A 9,849-nucleotide genomic window follows, 5' to 3' on the forward strand; every position below is an offset into this window, starting at 1 on the left:
CCAAATCTTCAAAGAAACAACTGCCCAATAAATATGTGGGCTAAAGACTTAAAGAGAAACTTCTCTGAAGAAGAAAGAAGGATGGCCAATAGACACATGAAGAAATGCTCAACATCCCTAGCCATAAAAGAAATGCAAATCAAAACAACATTGTGATATATATATTTATATACAATATATACAATATCCATTGTATATATGGAATATATCCATGTATATATACAATATATACAATATCATTTTGTGTGTATGTATGTATATATATATATATATATATATATATATATATATACATACATGGAATTCTATGCCTCCATTAGAAAGACTGACATCATTCCATTCGTTAGAAAATGGAATGACTTGGAAAAAATTATATTAAGTGAAGTAAGCCAGGCCCAAAGAAACATAGGTCTCATGGTTTCCCTTATTTGCAATAACAAGTATAAAACTAGGACAAGCAGAAAAGATCAAAAGCTATGTACATATGACCATATAAGATGATTTTATGAGAAATGAACCAAAAGACAGGGACACAAGTGAATTTTGTTTTTTGTTTCTTTCTTGCTATTGTTTTTAAAGTACTTATAATGCACTATGTGATTTTTTTCTTGTTGTTGTTTCTTTGGTATGTTCCTCCCCCACAGTATAACCCCTGTTGTCACTGTATTTGATTCCGGTGCCCTGCATCCTGTATATACAATTTTCTAATTTGGGGAGGGGAAGGGAAAAAACAAACTGCTTAAATAGGGATACAGTTTGACCCATTGTAACAATGAGATGTACAAGACACTATATTGAAAATGAACTTTATAACCTGTGGAGAGGAGGGAGGGAGGAGGTGGGGAGGTGTGAAGGGAAGGTTTGGTAGGGGAAAATCAAAGGAGGAGATAATAACGCTAGATAGGAAACATACTCATTACCTTACTCATGTAACTGTAACCCTTCTGTACATTATTTTTCAATAAAAATTTAAAAATAAAAAAGAATATTTTAATTTCTCCACTGTCATGACATTCTTTCCTATTCTAATATGTGTTTTAAAGTTTTGCCATCTTCTTTTCAACAGAGAGCAATTTTAACAACTTCACTCTTGTCTATGATAAAAGCTTTTCTGTACACCTTATTTATGTCATACTATTTTTTCTAGATTGGATCATTATTGAAACAGCAATTCTCATTCTGTTTGTTTCCTTAGAAGAACATATATATATAGCATGGTCCTTCATAGTAGGAGATGTATAAGTCCATATTTCCTGAATAAAGATTTTTTATGCAATTTTTCAATACACACATAACTTCTTTCTTCATGTTTATGTGTAACTCACTAGTACCCAATGAGTTCATTCTACTTTACTCTCTTGGAATGTCCCCAATCTTAAAGTAGATTCCATGGAAATCTGCCATTTACTTTTAGGAATGTTAGAAACTGCATTTATTTTTTAAAATGTATAAAACATTATTGATGAGTGTGTTTTGTGCAGATGCATTGCTATATCATGTAGTAAGCATAAAGACTTTATTTTCTGGTTTTAAATGTCTGGAAAATATGGCAAGATGTGGTAGAAAAAAACTGAATGTCTTTGCTATTTTGTAGCACTAATAGAAAGACATTATTCATTAATTTTGTTTCATCTGACAAACTTCTGTTAAGTCTTATCACAGAAGCACCCAGTTATATGAGAAAAAGTAAGAATGTCATTTTAGCAAGTCTTTTATAGTTGATATCAATGTATAAACCTTGATTTTTCATCCTTATTATTTTAAGGGCATAAAATGCAGGCTGTTTTTTTTTTCTTCAGTGACTTTGACTTTGAGATTTTAGCACACACTCCATAGTATATAGAACTTGGTCATGACTCTTAAATAATGCTTTTGAAGAGTCACTGTGAAATGAAGTTTTTCATATTGGGTCCACACAGAACACCACAAAATTAACCAATTCTAGCAGTAATTTTCTGGTGCATTTAGCCATGGTTGAAAGCCACTCTGAGGAATTAAACTCAAATAATGTCTGTTATCTTTCTAATCAGTTATCTACCATTAAAAATACTTGCTGCTATTTGGTAGTAAATAATGTAATTTCTATGGAAGTGAACTTAGACTGCCCTTTGGTAGAGTTCAAAATAGTATTTTTCCCTAGGTAAAATATAAACTAAGCAGGCATACCAACATAAGTTTTTTTCCTCAGGTTAGAAAAAACATTCAATGATGCAGAATTGAATGCTAGCATATGAGTGTTAATGGAATGAACTGGATATAGTAGAATATGATTTTGTACCATACATTGTATACAAGGAAAACCATCAGATACAATGCCATTGTTCAATGATAACTCCTGTAATAAGATTTAAGGATCATTATCTACATGGAAAAGCTAAAAGTTTAAAAGCAATAAATTGGAGAAACTTCCAGGAATAACTTATCAACAATGGTTCCAGAACATGCATTCCTGAGCCTCTTAACAACAGGACATTTGACAATAAAACAAATCAAAGTGACTGTGGAGACAGAATAGGTTCCTAGGTGTGGTTCTGACCATCTGCATCATCTTAAAAGTATTGTAGGATGTACTGTATAGAAAATATCCACTCAGAAATGATGTTAATGATTAAGAAGACATCAGTTTATAAGTCCTCACTACTTGAATCATCACAGGCAGTCCAATTAGATTTGACACAATGAAGAACAATGTGGTGATGTTTGCAATGTAAACTGAGTGCTACTCAGATGGCTAAGATACAGCATGAGTTCAAAAACAGAACAACATAAAACAACAACAACAACAAAAACATCTGGGCTATATATATGTACATGCATACATACATACAATCTCATCTCATCCTATCCTTATTCCTCAGAGGCCGTTGACACTGATAATCACTTCAATAGATATTGGGATAATACCACTCTTGCTGTCCTGACCAGGCTTTTCCTGGAGCTGAACAGAGCCAGGTCCCCAGAATCTGTAAATCTTCCAATCTAGACTTTTTCCTCAACTTTGCCTTCTCACCAACATAGATAGCCCCTTCTAGTAGTAATACTTCCTGGGTTATTAATAAGGACCTACATTTAAGGCTGATATTTAACATCTAAAGGTAAATCTGTATGTAAATGAACATGCAAATTAAAACACATTTCTTACATTCTTCCAAAGTTCTACTGTTGTGGAACTAGACGGACCTGAGGTAAGAAACACACACACACACACACACACACACACACACACACATATACATACATACACACTTAGCAAGCTTTCTAAACTGACCAAGATTGAAAACACTGAGATGGCCAGGGATGGTTGCCTCTACCTACAATTTGAACACTGGGGAAGCTGAGTAGGAATTGCTTGACCCTATGAGTTTGAGATCAGCTAAGCAACATATTGAGATCATATTTTGATCATCTTCTTTCTCCACAAAATACATTGAAAAGCAACACAAATTTAATTTAGATGTAAACAAGAAGCACCTGATAAATGAGAGTTTCAATAGTTTCTAGGGTAACATCTTTAGTATATTCCGTAAATCATGGGATAATGGTTCCTGGAGTTAAGTCAAAATATTTTTCTAAGGACCTTCAAGATGCTGAAGAGCAAATGGAATGTACGAAAATTAAAATTAAGCCGGCACTGGTGGCTCATACCTGTAATCCTAGCTACTCAGGAGGCTGAGATCTGAGGATCAAGGTTCAAAGCCATCTGAGGCAAGAAAGTCTGTGAGAATCTTATTTCCAATTAACTACCAGAAAACCGGAAGTGTTGTTGTGGCTCAAGTGGCAGAGCACTGGCTTTGAACTGAAGAGCTCAGGGCAGCACCCAGACCCAGAGTTCAAGCCCCATGACCAACACAGAACAGGAGGCCTCCTCCTCTTCATCCTCCCATTGTTGTTAATGATATCTGGAAAATAAGTGAGAGGAATGTAGAAGGCCATAAATAAATCAGAAGGAAATATATATATATATCACATAAAATAAAAGTGCACTTAGACTGAGAGTATGTATGCAGTATATATACACTTTATGTGTGTGTGTGTGAGACACACACAAAGAGAGAAAATCTCTCTATATATGTGCAGCCTTTTGTATATCAAAGTTCATTAACCATATACATGTTTTTATTTAAAAATCTTATATATTGTTTTAAGAAATATTTTAATAACATTGATTTATTTTCTTGAAATAGTCATTTCAGTTCTTCTGTATGTGATTTAATAGCATTATTTGGCCAGTTTATTTATAGAAGAAATTCTTTAGAATGGAAAAAAAGATCAAAAATGAAAATAAAAAAGATTCACAAAGAAGTAGAGAATTCCGAATTTAAATGACTCCATGACTCATTTTTAAAATGATAATTAAATAATTGATATTGGTATAGTTTTATTTATTCTTTAATACAGTTAATTCAACAAACATAATCAGAATATGCAAGAAAAAATAGAAAATACAATAATGTTAATACTTTAAATGTTGAGGAATTTTAACATGACATTTACAAAACTAGCATTTTTATTGATATAGAATTAATTATTTAAGTGTCAGAGAAATTAATTAAAATGTTGCTACTGGATTGTCTGAATACTAGACATAACAACATTCATGTGTTTGAAATGAATTTTTATCAATAAATGCATGAATAAGATATTGGTATATTCCCTTCTATTTCATACTCAGGGATATGTATATTTTACCCCTAAGAAAAGGTTTTAGTGTTTAAAGTCTAGAGAGTCACTTCCTACTTTTATCTTCTTTAAAAAATACTTTTAATAAATTTTCCTTGCATTTACAGTCTGGAATTTTATTTTTGCGGGGCAGAGCATTGGAGTTTGAACTTGGGGCCTGGGCTGCCTCTGAAACTCTTTGTGCTCAAGAGTATTGCTCTACCACGGTACCATTTCTGCCTTTTCCTGGGTAGTTTATCGGAGATTAGGGTCTCATGGACTTTTCTGCCCAGGCTGACTTCCAAATGTGATTCATTGAGCTCAGCCTCCTGAGTATCTAGGATTACAAGCTGAGCACTGGCACTCAACTACACATGAAATTCTTGAAAACAACCTTCCATATTGCCTTTACTATCTAGGTACTCCTCTCTGTTAGCAACTCATTTCCTACCAATATATGTGAGCAGTAGTTCTAAATGAACGTAGATTATAAGTACATCAATAAAACACACATACACATGATAGAAAGTGCTTGCCATCGATGCAAATGTGATGATCCAACTACAAAGTATTACAAGTCACTGGTTAAGACTCAAAAGGAACATGAAAAAATGTCATGGACATAAAAAGGCATTCAGAAGACATTTATTTTCTTACCTTCTTATTTAATGTTTCAGGATGGCATGGCAATGTGAATAGTAGAAGGATAAAAGTGTAGTCTAGGGTGACAGGATAATCAGTATGCTGCACCATCAGTAAGTCTGCCGCAGATGCTGGCTTTCATAATGTTGAAGGAGTGTGTAATTATACTACCTGAATATCCAAAAATACCAAACTCATTCAACAGACGCTTTCATGTCTAACCAGGTATCCAAGGAATGCCGTCTCTGGAAGGCAATAGAAAATTATAAAAATTTACCAAGTATAATTATTTACTACCAACTAAATTAATATTTCTTTTTATCAAAATGGATTCCGATAGCTTTTGACAATTCATTCCTAAAGTCATAGGTAAGTTCTCATGCTTCGTATACTTATAATACAGGAATTACTGTAGCATTAGAGTAGATAGGAAGGATTAATTTGCAGAGTGCTTACAGAAACCTCAAAAGACACACTGGCAAACAAAGTAAAAGAACATTGAAGTAGACAGTCAGGGCAATAATAGGAAAGCAAATAGAAAGAAATTATGTGAGAGAAAAGTACAGCTTCCTCCTTTTCCATTATGAAAACGTTTCTTTGTGGTATTTTTCAACAGTGCGTAACTCGTTTCAACATAATCTGAAGAATTAAACACATGTCTAATAGATGATATAAATGATCTTGAAGCCACAAAAGCAAATCCCGCAAGGTAATCCAGATGGCCAAATCATGAATAATGCACAGGAATAAATTAATAGTATGTGTTTATATAATAATGACTACACAAACACTAACTTCCTGAAAAGTATCTTCATATGTATATATTTGTTTTAGTGAACAAAAGAATTCCACATATTTCAGGAAATCTCAAGTAATCTCAGGAAAAGAGAATATACTAGGAAAACAACTTCCTGATAGAATAACCACATGTCAAAATCAATAATAGGAAATACATATTTAAGATAAAATCATCATTAAGAACCACCTGAAAGAAGGTCAAGAATTCCTCTCTTTTTAGAAAATCTTTTATGCCTAATATGAAGCTTTAGAAGCATTTTCTCCTCCCTCTACCATTGGGTGGGTACTATCTTCCAAACGACTATTTCTTTCTTTTTTTAAAATGTTTTTTATTGTAAAAATACTGTACAGAGTGATTACAGTTATATGAGCAAGGTAATGAGTATATGTCTTAACAAGCTTTGTTGCCTCCTCTCTTGTTTTTCCCCTACCATCCCTTCCCTCCTATCTCCACAACTACACTCCCCTCACCCCCTGCCCCTGCCTAAATTGTAAAGTTCGTTTTTAGACATAGCGTCTTGTAAATCTCATTTTCGCAATAGGTCAACCTTTGTCCCTATTTTAACAATTTATTTTTTCCCTTCCCCTCCCCAAATTATATCAACTCCAAATACAGTGAAAACAGGGGCTATACTGTGAGGAAGGGACATACAAAGCAAGAAAAAATCAAGTGGTACCTTATAAATACTTTAGAAAAAATAGCAAGAAACAAAAAAACACTTGTGTCCTTATCTTGGGGTTCATTTCTCTTAACATCATCTTATCTGACCTTTTCTGCTTGTCTCAGAATATACTAGTTATTACTAATAAGGGAAACCATGGGACCTATGTTTCTTTGGACCTGGCTTACTTCAATTAATATAATTTTTTCCAAGTCTTTCCAAACTACCATTTCTTATCATTACAATGGATATTTATTAATTTCAGTAGTCCTTTGGTTGAATCCAACACAAATTGACTTAGAGCAAGTACTACATAAACCCTCTCCTAGAGTAGAAGAATCTGTGGGAATAACAAGGAAACTTTTTTTTCTTTTTGGTCATGTTTGAACCCTGGGCCTGGGAGCTGTCCCTGAGCTCTTCAGTTCAAAGTGAGTGCTCTACCACTTGAGCCACAGCACCACTTCCAAGAAGCTTTTCTTAAGATAAGTTTTTCATAATCCCTATTCTTTCACATTCAGTTGAGCTGAAATGGCTAAACCTAGTTATACAACTGTATATTGCTCACCATGTCAATTCTGCAACTTGGGCTAATATGCTGTAATAGGTATCATCTCTTTCATATGGGATGGTATTTCAATAATAAATCTATCACTTATCTGTGTTTAGTTATTGAATATAAAGTAATCCTCATTCATTATTAATAACTTTGAGAATTGAAAATTCATGTGAAATTTAAAGGACTTGTCCTGTTAGACTAACTTACAATTATGTCAGTAGATCTTTTACTTCTATATAATATATATATATATATATATATATATATATATATTATTTATTTATTTATTTTTGTCAGTTGTAAGGCTTGAAATCTGGGCCTGGGTGCTGTCCCTCAGCTATTCAGTTCAAGGTAAGCACTCTACCACTTGTGCCATTGTGCCACTTCTGGTTTTCTGGTGGTTTATTGGGGATAACAGTCTCTAGGACTTTCCTTCCCGGGCTAGCTTTGCACTGCGATCCTCAGCTCTCAACCTCCTGAGTAGCTAGGATTATAGGCGTGAGCCACTAGAGCCAAGCAAGAATTTTTTTTAAATTTAATATTATTATTTTCTATATTTCTACAACCATGTCATCACCATTAGAATTTCTTCAAACTGTGCACCTTGTTATTAACTCTTCTTTCTTCCCCTCCCTCTCCCCCTCCTCCTACTCTCCTCCTTCTCCTCTTATTCCTTTTCGTGTGTGTGTGTGTGTGTGTGTGTGTGTGTGTGTGTGTGTATGTGTGTGTGTAAGGTCTCTGAGACAGAGTACACTGTCCTTGAATATTTTTGCTCAAACTATCACCTTATCACTTGAGCCATAATGGCTCCATGTCCAGTTTCTTTTTGGTGGTTACTTAGAGTTAACAGTCTCTTGGACTTTGCTACATGCGCTGGCTTTGAATAGTTATGTTCAAATCTCAGCCTCTTGACTAACTAGGATTATAGACATGAGTCATCAGCTCTTGTTTCTTTTCTTTTTTATTGTGAAAATACTGTACAGAGGGGTTACAATTACATGGGCAAGATAATGAGTACATTTCTTATCAAGCATAGTAGCCTCCTCCTTTGTTTCCCTTCCCATCCCTTCCCATCTTCCCCTCCCTCCCCACCCAGTCCTACTCCCTCCCACCCCAAAGTTGTAAAGTTCCTTCTTTAGAGTGCTGTACTTATACAGCTCTTATTTCTTTAAAGCTTCTTTTCATGACTCAGTTCTGAGAAATTTAAATTAAGGATGAGTCTTATGTTTGTTTCCTATGTTTGGGTGTACAACTAACTAAGACAAAGATTATTAAGACTTAAAGATCAATTCTACAAATATATAGTTTTTTTCACTTTCTATCCTCTGTTTTGGTTCAAATTTCAGAAATTTTTTTCTAGTTTATCTTTCCATATTTTAATCTTCTGCTCCCATACATATTTACATTCCAGATTCCATTTGCTTTCTTGTCTTTGAATATTCTTATACAATGAATTCATATTTGTTAAATTCTTTGATTTTTTTCTGTTCTTCCCACTTATTTCTGTTTCATAAACACTTAAGTCTTTTTATTATCTTGTAATAAAGAGTTTTTTTCCTGCTCAATTGCTTGATAATACTTGTTGTTCATTCATATTCAATAATGAAATACTTAAATTTTTGTTTGGAAAAAATCTTATTTAAGAGTAAAACTGATCTGTTCCTATTTTACCTTGAAAGCTGACTAGACATTTTATTAAGGAAAATCAAAGTCAATGATTTCTGATATCTTCAAATACCTAAGAGTGGATCAGAGTGCATATATTTCACTTCAACCACTTGGAAACAATGAGGAGAATGGGTTCTAAGAATGTCACTACAGGATATCCATTTTTTTCCCCTTAACTTCCTTGTTAAGCCCTATTCTTATCTTGCCTTCTTCCTGATTTTTCCAAGATTTAAACATGCCCCAGTCCATTTCTTCACAGAGAAATTTTCTTATATATATGTGACTGTGCTGCATGTAGTAAGAGAGTATCTAGTCTACTCTGTGTATGTGATTTTTCTGTTGGTCTTATCTTTTCCACCCTCATTCCAAATATCTACCACCTTCCGCATGTAATCTTTTTTAATATTTAAAAGTTAAAGTATTGACACATATTAATTGTACAAAGGGCTTTCACTGTGATATTTACTATGTACATACAATGTATGTATATTAAGGCAAGTAAGCCAGACCCAAAGAAATACAGGGTGCATCATTTCCTCATTTGTAGTAATTAGAATGTGCCTATAATATATATACAAGTAAACACAATGAATGGTAAAAAACAAAGACTTACACTTGGACATGATAAATTAAACCAGATTAAACATTCATTCACACAGTGAGAATGAACGAAGATATTCTTAGGAGAGGATCACAAAGGCTCAATAGCTATGTGCATATAATCATATGTTTATTTAAATCGATGTCAAGAAATGGAAACAGGAAGGATTTTTTTAAATTTTACTTTTTATGTTTGCTTTTGTTTTCCCCTTTGTTTCTATTTTTGACTTCTGTACCTTTTGTCTTGTATGTAACTTTATCTGG

This window comes from Dipodomys spectabilis, unplaced genomic scaffold (assembly GCF_019054845.1).
Source record: "Dipodomys spectabilis isolate Male_0828 unplaced genomic scaffold, ASM1905484v1 ptg000081l, whole genome shotgun sequence".
In the NCBI taxonomy this organism is placed as follows: domain Eukaryota; kingdom Metazoa; phylum Chordata; class Mammalia; order Rodentia; family Heteromyidae; genus Dipodomys; species Dipodomys spectabilis.